The 13,760-nt window shown below is 37.4% G+C and overlaps 1 pseudogene; it reads right to left on the bottom strand.

Annotated features, from left to right (window-relative positions):
- Positions 1-567: 567 nt before the first annotated feature.
- LOC132357109 (DNA excision repair protein ERCC-6-like 2) lies at positions 568-1,667 on the bottom strand (annotated as a pseudogene).
- Between the last annotated feature and the right edge of the window lie 12,093 nt (positions 1,668-13,760).

Raw genomic sequence — 13,760 nt, 5'->3', positions numbered from 1 at the left:
TGGAAAAATGTTTATCAGGTCTTCTGCCCATTTTTTAATTGGGTTGTTTTTTTTTTGGATGTTGAGTTGGATGAGCTGTTTATATATTTTGGATATTAACCCCTTATCGGTCATGCCATTTGCAAATATTTTCTTCCATTCAGTAGGTTTTTCCTTTCATATTGTGGATGGTTTCCTTTGCTGTGCAAAAATTTGTAAGTTTAAGTCCTATTTGTTTATTTCTGCTTTTATTTCTTTTGCTTTAGGACACGTGCAAAATACTGCTATGATTTATGTCAAAGAGTGTTCTGTCTATGCTCTTTTCTAGTTTTATGGTTCAGAGCTTACATTTAGGTCTTTAATCCACTTTGAGTTTATTTTTGTATTTGGCGTGAGGAAGTATTCTAATCTCATATTTTACATGTAACTATCTGGTTTTCACACCACCAATTATTGAAGAAACTGTCTTTTCTCCATTGTATATTCTTTCCTCTTTTGTCATAGATTAATTGACCATAGGTGGTTAGGTTTATCTCTGTGCTCTCTATTCTGTTCCATTGATTTCTGTTTTTGTGCCATCTTCTGTTTCTAATACTGTTTGATAGACAGCTTTCGGCCAGTATCTAGTGCTCTTTTTGTTGCTGTGTGTCTCTGACCATGTTCTACTGGGTCAGAAAACTGCTTCTTGAAGTGGATCCTGCTACCTAAAGTCTTGGCACAACCCAGTCCAGGTTCCAGTGAGGCCAATGTGAACATTACATTTTAAAGCTTTTATAACTTTTGTTACTCTAGCCTTTGGATTCTTGATTCTATGACCTTCATCTACGATAACAGCTGACCATTCCAAACTGCTAAGTTCATCCAGACACAAGTACAGTATTTCATAAGTTGTTATAGCAATTTCACATTTCCTCTGCTTTACACAAATCGGTTCATTGTCTTTTTTGTTACCATGTAAAATAGTGATTCTGAAATATCCCCAGGTGTCCAATTCATCCTTCCAGTTGTAGAGAGGACAGAAAAAGGGGCAATTATTAAGAACATATTTTTTGCTATAAGAGAAGGAGTGCTCCTTTTTCATACTTTGTAGTAAAACCTCTGGCATTTTATTTTCAATATCTTCATGAGTTCTCTTTTTATGCAAAACTGCCACCAAAAATGAAATAGCCTGTACTGTTTTTCCAAGTCCCATATCATCACCAAGAATATTCTATCCTCCTTGGATGAAGTGTCCATAGATAAACTGGACTCCTTCCCTTTGGTAGTCTGTCAAATACCCATTAATAGTATAAGGAATAGAGTTTCCATCTTCAGATAAGAGAAAGCAACAGCAGATGATGGAAATTTTCTGTCTAGGAAATAAGGTTTTTCCAAATCTTCATCATCAAATATAAAATTCCTGAAGCAATCTTTAACAGTTTTTACTTCTTGAAATCTTTTGAGAAGTACTTTCCTTTCTTGAAAATCTGAATATAAGATGATGCAAATGACTTCCCATTTTCATCCACAGTGATAGATTTTATGAAGTTTTATGAAGTGATAGATTTTTATAAAGTTTTTCATTATCTGGAGAAGAGGTAAGACATCTTTCTCCTGGATGCCATGTATTTGCCAGTGGTTTCCACACCTGGTTTCTGGGCAGAAGGATCCGTCTGGCCAGGGGGAGGGGCCTGGCAGCTTGGTTGCATTTAGCCCCAGGCTGGGCAGGAGGATGACAAAGAGGAGGCCAGTGGGAGTATGGTGGCCAATATCACTTCCTGCTGCCCTCTATACAGTGCCCCCCACGTGGTCTATTGCCATGTGACAGAGGCAACAAAGGAGGGGCCCGAGGGGATGAAGGGAGAAAGGATAGTGGCTTCCGAGACAGCCACAGAGCCAAAGTATGCTGTGGAAGCTGACAAGGCAGCACTCACCTAATCCTCTAGAGCTCTGCCACTGGTGGAGGACAACAGGTGGGCAAGTCAACCCCCTACCCTCCCTTTCAGTGTTGGGCCTCCCTTTACAGCACACTGCAACTTCCCAATTCTGAAATGTTTGTTAGAATTCACCAGTGAAGCCATTGAGCCCTGGGATTTTTGTTGGAAGGTTGTTAATTACTGATTCAATTTCTTTACTGGTAATTTGTCTGTTCATATTTTCTATTTCTTCATGATTCAGTTTTGATAGGTTTTATGTTTCTAGGTATTTATTCATTTCTTCCAGACTGTACAATTTGTTGGCATATAATTATTCATAGTAGTCTCCTACAGCCCTTTGTATTTATGTGGTATAGGTTGTAATGTCTCCTCTTTCATATATAATTGTATTTATTTGTCTTCTTTTTTTCTTGGTAATCTAGCTAATAGTTTGTCTATTTTGTTTATGCTTTCAAAAACTAATTCCTAGTGTCATTGATCTTTTCTATTCTCTTTTTGTCTCTAATTTATTTCCACTCTGATCTTTATTTCTTTCCTTCTGCTAATTTTGGTCTTAGTTTGTTCTTTTTCTAGTTCCCTGATATGTAAAATTAGGTTTACTTTGGCTCTTTCTTGTTTTTTTTTTGTTTGTGGTTTTTTTGGCTTTACAAGCTTTATTTCTCCTTCAATTCAGAGTTCTTGATTTGTCTATCACTGATATCTTAAAATTAAGAAGTCACATTCTGTTTTATAATGTTACTAACAATTTAAAAAGATTACTTTTTTTTAAGATTTTTAGAAGTTTCATGTAATGTCTGAAACATTTATATTAACATATTTCCATACAAATAACCCAAAGAAAGTTTAGTATTAGTTGTTTTTTGTTTGTTTGTTTGTTTGTTTATACTGCAGGTTCTTATTAGGCATCAATTTTATACACATCAGTGTATACATGTCAATACCAATCGCTCAATTCAACACACCACCATCCCCACCCCACTGCAGTTTTCCCCCTTGGTGTCCATACGTTCTTTCTCTACATCTGTGTCTCAACTTCTGCCCTGCAAACTGGTTCATCTGTACCAATTTTCTAGGATCCACATACATGCGTTAATATACAATATTTGTTTTTCTCTTTCTGATTTACTTCACTCTGTATGACAGTCTCTAGATCCATCCACATCTCAACAAATGACCCAATTTCGTTCCTTTTTATGGCTGAGTAATATTCTATTGTATATATGTACCACTTCTTCTTTATCCATTCGTCTTTCGATGGGCATTTAGGTTGCTTCCATGACTTAGCTATTGTAAACAGTGCTGCAATGAACATTGGGGTGCATGTGTCTTTTTGAATTATGGTTTTCTCTGGGTATATGCCCAGTAGTGGGATTGCTGGATCATATGGTAATTCTATTTTTAGTTTTTTAAGGAACTCCATATTGTTCTCCATAGTGGCTGTATCAATTTACATTCCCACCAACAGTGCAAGAGGGTTCCCTTTTCTCCACACCCTCTCCAGCATTTGTTGTTTGTAGATTTTCTGATGATGCCCATTCTAACTGGTGTGAGGTGATACCTCATTGTAGTTTTGATTTGCATTTCTCTAATAATTAGTGATGTTGAGCAGCTTTTCATGTGCTTCTTGGCCATCTGTATGTCTTCTTTGGAGAAATGTCTATTTAGGTCTTCTGCCCATTTTTGGATTGGGTGGTTTGTTTCTTTAATATTGAGCTGCATGAGCTGTTTATATATTTTGGAGATTAATCCTTTGTCCGTTGATTCATTTGCAACTATTTTCTCCCATTCTGAGGGTTGTCTTTTTGTCTTGTTTATGGTTTCTTTTGCTGTGCAAAAGCTCTGAAGTTTCATTAGATCCCATTTGTTTATTTTTGTTTTTATTTCCATTACTCTAGGAGGTGGATCAAAAAAGATCTTGCTGTGATTTATGTGAAAGAGTGTTCTTCCTATGTTTTCCTCTAAGAGTTTTATAGTGTCTGGTCTTGCATTTAGGTCTTGAATCCATTTTGAGTTTATTTTTGTGTATGATGTTAGGGAGTGTTCTAATTTCATTCTTTTACATGTAGCTCTCCAGTTTTCCCAGCACCACTTATTGAAGAGACTGTCTTTTCTCCATTGTATATCTTTGCCTCCTTTGTCATAGATTAGTTGACAATAGGTGCCTGGGTTTATCTCTGGGCTTTCTATCTTGTTCCATTGATCCATGCTTCTGTTTTTGTGCCAGTACCATATTGTCTTGATTACTGTAGCTTTGTAGTATAGTCTGAAGTCAGGGAGTCTGATTCCTCCAGGTCCGTTTCTTTCCCTCAAGACTGCTTTGGCTATTCGGGGTCTTTTGTGTCTCCATACCAACTTTAAGATGACTTGTTCTAGTTCCATAAAAAATGCCATTGGTAATTTGATAGGGATTACATTGAATCAGTAGATTGCTTTGGGTAGTATAGTCATATTCACAATATTCATTCTTCCAATCCAAGAACATGGTATATCTCTCCATCTGTTGGTATCATCTTTAATTTCTTTCATCAGTGTCTTATTGTTTTCTGCATACAAGTCTTTTGTCTCCCTTGGTAGGTTTATGTTTGCTTGTTTTTAATTTTGGTATTTATCACAATGAACTCTCCTCTTATAGCTGCTCTGTGGCGTCCCATAGTTTTTGGTATATTGTGTTTCATCTTCATTTCTCTCAGGATACATTTTTAAAATTTATTTATTTTCTGTTTATTGATTTTTGGCTGTGTTGGGTCTTTGTTGCTGCACAGAGGCTTTCTCTAGTTGCGGCGAGTGGGAAACTACTCTTCATTGTGGTACACAGGCTTCTCATTGCAGTGGCTTCTCTTGCTGTGGAGCATGGGCTCTAGGCACATGAGCTTCAGTAGTTGTGGCATGCAGGCTTAGTATTTGTGGCTCACAGGCTCTAGAGCGCAGGCTCCGTAGTTGTGGTGCACAGGCTTAGTTGCTCCGAAGCATGTGGGATCTTTTCATACCAGGGATCGAACTGGTGTCCCTGCATTGGCAGGTGGATTCTTAACCACTGTGCCACCAGGGAAGTCTCTCAAGATATTTTATATTTCTCTTTTGATTTATTATTTGACACATTTGTTGTTCAGGAGCATGTTGTTTAATATACACATATATGTAAATTTTCCAGTTCTTCTTATATATCTGGATGTCTGTTTCTTACCCCAGGTTAGGAAGTTTTAGCCATTATTTCTTTGATTAAGCTTTCTGCCCCTTTCTCTCTCTGTGTCTCTTACACTGCATATATTGGTTCCTTTCATGAGCCCTATAAATCCCTTAAGCTAGCTTCACTATTTTTCCTCATCTACTTATTTACTTCATTTTTTTCTCATTTCTTTCACCATTTGAATGGATTCCACTGCCCTGCCTTCAGTTTCACTGATCTTTGTCTCTGTCTCATCTAGTCTGATGTTTAACCCCTCCACTGAATTTTTCAACTCAGTGATTTCTGTTTAGTATGTTTTAATATTTTCTATCTCTTTGTTGAAATTCTCACTCTGTTTGTGCATTATTCTCCTAATCTTGGTTAGCAACTTTATGACCCTTATTGTGAACTTTCTATCAAGTAAATAAATTATCTCAATTTCATTGGGGCGTGTTTCTGGAGTTTTGTTTTTCTCTTATTTTTATTTATTTTTATTTTTTATTAATTTTTATTGGAGTATATTTGCTTTACAATGTTGTGTCAGTTTCTACTGTACAGCAAAGTGAATCAGCTATACATATACATAAATCCCCTCTTTTTTTGATCTCCGCCCCATTTAGGTCACCACAGAGCACTGAGTAGAGTTCCCTGTGCTACACAGTAGGTTCTCATTAGCTATCTATTTTATACATATATCAATAATGTATATATGTCAATCCCAATCTCCCAGTTCTTCACATCCCCCCTTTCCCCCTTGGTATCCATACATTTGTTCTCTACTTCTGTTTTGCAGATAAGATCATCTATACCATTTTTCTAGATTCCACATATATGAGTTAATATATGATATTTGTTTTTCTCTTTCTGACTTACTTCACTCTGTATGACAGTCTCTAGGTCCACCCACGTCTCCACAAATGACCCAATTTCATTCCTTTTTATGGCTGAGTAATATTCCATTGTATATATGTACCACAACTTCTTTATCCATTCCTCTGTTGATGGACATTTAGGTTGCTTCCATGTCCAGGCTATTGTAAATAGTGTTGCAATGAATATTGTTGTGCATGTGTCTTTTTGAATTATGGTTTTCCCAGGGTATATACCCAGTATGAGGATTGCTGGGTCATACAGTAGTTCTATTTTTAGTTTTTAAGGACGCTCCATACTGGTCTCCATAGCAGCCATATCAATGAAAGAATTCAAAGATGACACAAACAGATGGAGAGATGTACCATGTTCTTGGATTGCAAGAATTAACATTGTGAAGATAACTATACTACCTAAAGTAATCTACAAACTCAATGCAATCCCTAACAAATTACCAATGGCATTTTTCACAGAACTAGAACAACATATTTTACAATTTGTCTGGAAACACAAAAGACCCCGAATAGCCAAAGCAATCTTGAGAAAGAATAACCAAGCTGGAGGAATCAGGCTCCCTGACTTCAGACTATACTACAAAGCTATAGTAATTAAGACGGTATGGTACTTGCACAAAAACAGAAATATAGATCAATGGAACAGGATAGAAAGCCCCGAGATTAACCCTCACACCTATGGTCACCTAATCTATGACAAAGGAGGCAAGAATATACAATGGATAAAGACAGCTTCTTCAATAAGTGGTGCTGGGAAAACTGGACAGCTACATGTAAAAGAATGCAATTAGAACACTCCCTAACACTATATAAACACTATTTGAGTTTATTTATGAAAATAAACTCGAAATGGATTACTGACATAAATGTAAGGCCAGACACTATAAAACTCTAAGAGGAAAACATGGGAAGAACACTCTTTGACATAAATCGCAGCAAGATCTTTTTTGACCCACCTCCTAGAGTAATGAAAATAAAAACAAAAATAAACAAATGGAACCTAATGAAACTTAAAAGCTTTTGCACAACAAAGGAAACCATAAACAAGATGAAAAGACAACCCTCAGAATGGGAGAAAATATTTGCAAATGAAGCAACTGACAGAGGATTAATCTCCAAAATATACAAACAGCTCATGCAGCTCTATATCAAAAAGACAACCCAATTCAAAAATGGGCAGAAGACCTAAATAGACATTTCTCCAAAGAAGACATACAGATGGCCAAAAGGCACATGAAAAGATCCTCAACATCACTAATTATTAGAGAAATGCAAATCAAAACTACAATGAGGTATGACCTCACCTCACCTGTCAGAATGGCCATCATAAAAAATATACAAACAATAAATTCTGGAGAGTGTGTAGAGCCAAAGATACTCTCTTGCACTGTTGGTGGGATTGTTCTTTTATTTAGAACATATTCTATTTCTTTATTTTTACTCTGTATGTTGGTTTCTGTTCATTAGGTAAAACAGCCACTTCTCCCAGTCTTGAGTGGTCTTGTGTAGGAGATTGACCTCCTCAATCAGCCTACCAAGCTCCTGATTGTCTCTCAGACCTTTGATTGTTCAAACCACCTTCTTTGTTCTTAGTGGCTACCAGTAGTTGAAGGTGCGCCGAGACCTGCTATTGTTCCAAAGAGGAGGATCACATTCAACACCTAGATACACACTGATTGGAAGTTGGATCCTCAGGCAACAGCTGGGAATGTATGTGGTTAAGCCCCTTCCAGGGAGAAACGAGGAGATGGACATCTTTGCTTATTGTTTGTATGCTAGACCTGGAAATACAGCCATGGGGAGGTGCTTCTGCACCCTTTAAGAAATGCTTCTTTTTTGCTACAGTCCTGTGGGACTCATGAGTCCAAGCTCCATTGTCTATCTGAGCCAGATGATTCAAGGGCCAGTCCCTCAGGCAGCAGCCACAAAAATTGGGACACCATATGAGTCAGTTCCCTTCAGGGGGATACTGGCAACTTGGAAGGGGTTAGAGGGAGATGGTGAGAGAAATGTCCATCAGCTTCCCCTGTCTCTGGGGAGGATCAATGCCAGCCTCTAGATGTGTGCTAAATTAGAAGCTTGACCCTCAGGCAGCAGCTTTTAGAGTGTGAAGGTGGACCCCTTTCAAGAAAAGACTGGGAGATTGTCATTTTTGCCTGCTCCCTCTGTGCAGACCTCAAAGGGGAAATAGCTGGTTAAGAATTCCTTGGTTTGCTACAGTTCTGTGGGACTCATGAATGGAAGCCTTTTTGGCTAACAGAGGCCAGGTAATCCAAGGATTTGTACTCAGGCAGCGAGCAAAAGCAGGGTGCAGACATGCATACAAGCTTCTTTCTGGAAGATACTGGTGACTTGGAGTCGGCTACGTAGAGATGGCCTGGTGACTGCCAATTTCCCTGGTTTTTGGGGAGGACTGCAGCTAGTGCCTAGATGTGTGCTAAATTAGAAATCTGGCTTTCAGGCAGCAGCTTTCAAATTATGCAGATGGACCCCTTTCAAGGAAAGATTGGGAAAGGGGTATTTCTACTTGTTCCCTCTGCACTGCACCCTGAGGAGATAGCCATGGTGAGTGCTTGCCACCCATTAACAACTACTGTTATAGTCTTGTGAGTTTCCTGAATACAAGCCTCATTGGCTTTCAGAGCTAGGTGTTTTGGGGGCTCATCCTTTAAGCAGGAGTCTTAAAATTTGAGGCACTAGATGTGAGGTACAAACCCTTTTCTCCTCAGGGAGAAGCTAGGAGTTGGAGCTCCCTCTGGATTGTATGGAACCGTGCCAGGGTGGGGTTTATGTTGAGAGTGTTCCTCAATCTTTCCTACCCATTTTGATGTGAGTTTTCTTTTGATGTGGGTTTTTCTGGTTTGCTTGTTGTGTAGTAGTTGCTCAGTTCACTTCAGGGTTTCTTTCAGAGGTAATTGTTGTGCGTAGCTCTACAGTCGCTATGGCCATGGAGGAGGGGAGTTCAGGAGCCTCCTATGTTGCCATCTTGGTCTACTCCTCTCCTGTAGCCTTCTTTGATTTAAATTCAAGTTTGTTTACTATTTGTTGAGCACTCCCCTTTCTATTTTCCTTACTATTTGCATGGAATATCTTTTTCCATCATTTCACTTTCAATGTATTTGTGTCTTTGGAACTACAGTGAGTTTTTTGTAGACAACATAGAGTTGGTTTATTTATTTATTTTTTAAATCCATTTTGTCAATCTCCATCTTTTGACTGGAAAGTTTAATTCATTTACCTGCAAAGTATTTACTCAAAAGTAGAGACTTCGGTAATTTTGCTATTTATTTTGTATGTGCCTTATAATTTTTTTGTCCCTCATTTTCTGCATTATTGTCTTTTGTTGTTAGTTGACTTTTTTGTAGTGAAACATTTAAATTCCCTTCCCATTTCCTTTTTGTGTATTCTGTAGCTGTTTTCTTTTTGGTTACCGTGGTGATAACATTTAACATCTTTAAGTTATAAAACTGAACTTAATTTTTTAGCAGCTTAACTTCGATAACATACAAAAACACTGCTTCTACCTATATAGCTCCATCTTCACGCCCTTTCAGTTATTAATGACACAAAATTATGTCTTCATACACTGTCCAAAACGTAGACTAGTAATTATTTTTATGCATTAGTCTCTTAAATCAAGTAGAAAACAAAAAGAGGGAGTTTCAAATCAAAGTACAATAATTCTAGTTTTTATAATTTTCTATGTATTTACCTTTACCAGATTTCTTCATGTCTTCATACATCTAGTCTCCTGTTATTTCAACTGGAAGCACTCCCTTTAGCATTTTTTGCAGGGTTGGTCCGGTGATAATGAACTCCCTCAGCTTTTGTTTATCTGAAGCATCTTAATTGTTGCCTCATTTTTGAAGGACAATTTTGCCAGATCAAAGATTCTTGGTTGACAGTTTTTTCCCCTTCAGTTATTATATCTTTCAGTTCTAAAATTACTGTTTGCTTCTTCTTTATAACTTCTGTTTCTTTCCTGAGACTTTCAACTTTTTATTTGAGTATATTTGTAGTTACTTGTTGATGCATTTTTTGTTGATAGCTGCTTTAAAATATTTGTCAGATAATTCTAACATGTCTTTCATCTCAGTGTTCACATGTTTTGTTCCTTTTTCCATTTAAGTTGAGGTTTTTGTTATACTGTGTGATTTTCAATTAAAGCCTGAATATTTGGGGTATCATGTTATGAGATTCTGGATCTTATTTTAGCTTTCTGTTTTCACTAGTTTTTTATGCATTGCTCCATTTGAAGAATAGCAGGGGAGCTAGCTATTGGAAGTAGAAGTCCAGTTTCCTTACCTGGTCTCCACTGACAGCCAAGAGGGGAAGGGTCTCCCTGTTATAGCTGGGCAGGGGTTGGTATTCTGGCTACCCATATGGGCTCCACTGATATATCTTCCCATGTGAAAGGCAGAAGTGTCTTGTCACTTCTCTCCACGTGGCTTCTACTGACACCACAAGTGAGGGGGTGGCCTTGTTAATTTTGAGCCAATGTAAACATCCTGACTCTCTAATAAGACTTCTCTGACACCACTCTAGTAGGGAGCTGTAGGAGTGCCTTTTTTCTGCATATATTGGCATTTCTGAGTTCCAGCCTTCTTAAACTCCAAATCTTGGATATAAGAGGCAAAAAGAAATCCAAGAACTGACCACCATGTCTTTCTTTAGGTTTTAAGATCCCCAGCCAGTCTTTCTACTTCTCTCCATTTTTTAAAGTTTCCTTATGTTTGTTTTATATAATGTCTGTAGTATATTTGTGTTTACCAAAGGGACAAAGGTAAAGTATGTCTAGTGTATCTTCCTAGAAGCATTTTTAAAATCTATTGAGATTTTCATATGTCATTTGTCCCTTTATTCTATTAATCTGATAAATGGCATTTATTGATTTTTTAAGTGTTAAACTATTTGGTATTACTTGAATAAACTCTATGTAGTTTTATATTAGTATCATTTTAATATATTTTGTATTCAATATTCTAATATTTTGTTACAGATGTTTTAATCTCTATTCTAGGCATACATTTCTTTTTTTTTTTTTTTTAAACATCTTTATTGAAGTATAATTGCCTTACAATGGTGTGTTAGCTTCTGCTTTATAACAAAGTGAATCAGTTATACATATACAATATGGTCCCATTTCTCTTCCCTCTTGCATCTCCCTCCCTCCCACCCTCCCCATTCCACCCCTCTAGGTGGTCACAAAGCACCGAGCTGATCTCCCTGTGCTATGCGGCTGCTTCCCACTAGTTATCTATTTTACATTTGGTAGTGTATATATGTCCATGACACTCTCTTACCCTGTCACATCTCACCCCACCCCCTCCCCATATCCTCAAGTTCATTCTCTAGTAGGTCTGTGTCTTTATTCCCGTCTTGCCACTAGGTTCTTCATGGCCTTTTTTTTTTCCTTAGATTCCATATATATGTGTTAGCATACTGTATTTGTTTTTCTCTTTCTGACTTACTTCACTCTGTATGACAGACTCTAACTCCATCCACCTCATTACAAATACCTCCATTTCATTTCTTTTTATGGCTGAGTAATATTCCATTGTATATATGTGCCACATCTTCTTTATCCATTCATTTGTCGATGGACATTTAAGTTGCTTCCATGTCCTGGCTATTGTAAATAGAGCTGCAATGAACATTTTGGTACATGACTCTTTTTGACCTATGGTTTTCTCAGGGTATATGCCCAGTAGTGTGATTGCTGGGTCGTATGATAGTTCTATTTGTAGTTTTTTAAGGAACCTCCATACTGTTCTCCATAGTGGCTGTATCAATTTACATTCCCACCAACAGTGCAAGAGTGTTCCCTTTCCTCCACACCCTCTCCAGCATTTATTGTTTCTAGATTTTTTGATGATGGCCATTCTGACCGGTGTGAGATGATATCTCATTGTAGTTTTGATTTGCATTTCTCTAATGATTAATGATGTTGAGCATTCTTACATGTGTCTGTAGGCCATCTGTATATCTTCTTTGGAGAAATGTCTATTTAGGTCTTCTGCCCATTTTTGGATTGGGTTGTTCGTTTTTATGTTATTGAGCTGCATGAGCTGCTTGTAAATCTTGGCGATTAATCCTTTGTCAGTTGCTTCATTTGCAAATATTTTCTCCCATTCTGATGGTTGTCTTTTGGTCTTGTTTATGGTTTCCTTTGCTGTGCAAAAGCTTTTAAGTTTCATTAGGTCCCATTTGTTTATTTGTGTCCTTATTTCCATTTCTCTGGGAGCTGGGTCAAAAAGAATCTTGCTGTGATGTATGTCATACATGTATGTCATGTTCTGCCTATGTTTTCCTCTAAGAGTTTGATAGTGTCTGCCCTTACACGTAGGTCTTTAATCCATTTTGAGTTTATTTTTGTGCATGGTGTCAGGGAGTGTTCTAATTTCATACTTTTACATGTACCTGTCCAGTTTTCCCAGCACCACTTATTGAAGAGGCTGTCTTTTCTCCAATGTATATGCTTGCCTCCTTTATCAAAGATAAGGTGACCATATGTGTGTGGGTTTATCTCTGGGCTTTCTATCCTGTTCCATTGATCTATATTTCTGTTTTTGTGCCAGTACCAAACTGTCTTGATTACTGAAGCTTTGTAATATAGTCTGAAGTCAGGGATCCTGATTCCCCTAGCTCTATTTTTCGTTCTCAAGATTGCTTTGGCTATTCGGGGTCTTTTGTGTTTCCATACAAATTGTGAAATTTTTTGTTCTAGTTCTGTGAAAAATGCCAGTGCTAGTTTGACAAGGATTGCATTGAATCTGTAGATTGTTTTGGGTAGTAGAGTCATTTTCACAATGTTGATTCTTCCAATCCAGGAACATGGTATATCTCTCCATCTATCTGTATCATCTTTAATTTCTTTCATCAGTGTCTTATAATTTTCTGCATACAGGTCTTTTGTCTCCTTAGGTAGGTTTATTCCTAGATATTTTATTCTTTTTGTTGCAATGGTAAACGGGAGTGTTTTCTTAATTTCACTTTCAGATTTTTCGTCATTAGTGTCTAGAAATGCAAGAGATTTCTGTGCATTAATTTTGTATCCTGCTACTTTACCAAATTCATTGATTAGCTCTAGGAGTTTTCTGGTAACATCTTTAGGATTCTCTATGTATAGTATCATGTCATCTGCAAATAGTGACAGCTTTACTTCTTCTTTTCCGATTTGGATTCCTTTTATTTCTTTGTCTTCTCTGATTGCTGTGGCTAACACTTCCAAAACTATGTTGAATAATAGTGGTGAGAGTGGGCAACCTTGTCTTGTTCCTGATCTTAGTGGAAATGGTTTCAGTTTTTCACCATTGAGGACGATGTTGGCTGTGGGTTTGTCATATATGGCCTTTATTATATTGAGGAAAGTTCCCTCTATGCCTACTTTCTGCAGGGCTTTTATCATAAATGGGTGTTGAATTTTGTCAAAAGCTTTCTCTGCATCTATTGAGATGATCATATGGTTTTTCTCCTTCAATTTGTTAATATGGTGTATCACATTGATTGATTTGTGTATGTTGAAGAATCCTTGCATTCCTGGGATAAACCCCACTTGATCATGGTGTATGATCCTTTTAATGTGCTGTTGGATTCTGTTTGCTAGTATTTTGTTGAGGATTTTTGCATCTATGTTCATCAGTGATATGGGCCTGTAGTTTTCTTTCTTTGTGACATCTTTGTCTGGTTTTGGTATCAGGGTGATGGTGGCCTCGTAGAATGAGTTTGGGAGTGTTCCTCCCTCTGCAATATTTTGCAAGAGTTTGAGAAGGATAGGTGTTAGCTCTTCTCTAAATGTTTGATAGAATTCGCCTG

This window comes from Balaenoptera ricei, chromosome X (assembly GCF_028023285.1).
Source record: "Balaenoptera ricei isolate mBalRic1 chromosome X, mBalRic1.hap2, whole genome shotgun sequence".
NCBI classification, from domain to species: Eukaryota; Metazoa; Chordata; class Mammalia; order Artiodactyla; family Balaenopteridae; genus Balaenoptera; species Balaenoptera ricei.
The sequence above is the reverse complement of the archived record's forward strand: the minus strand, read 5'-3'. Positions and strand labels throughout refer to the sequence as shown.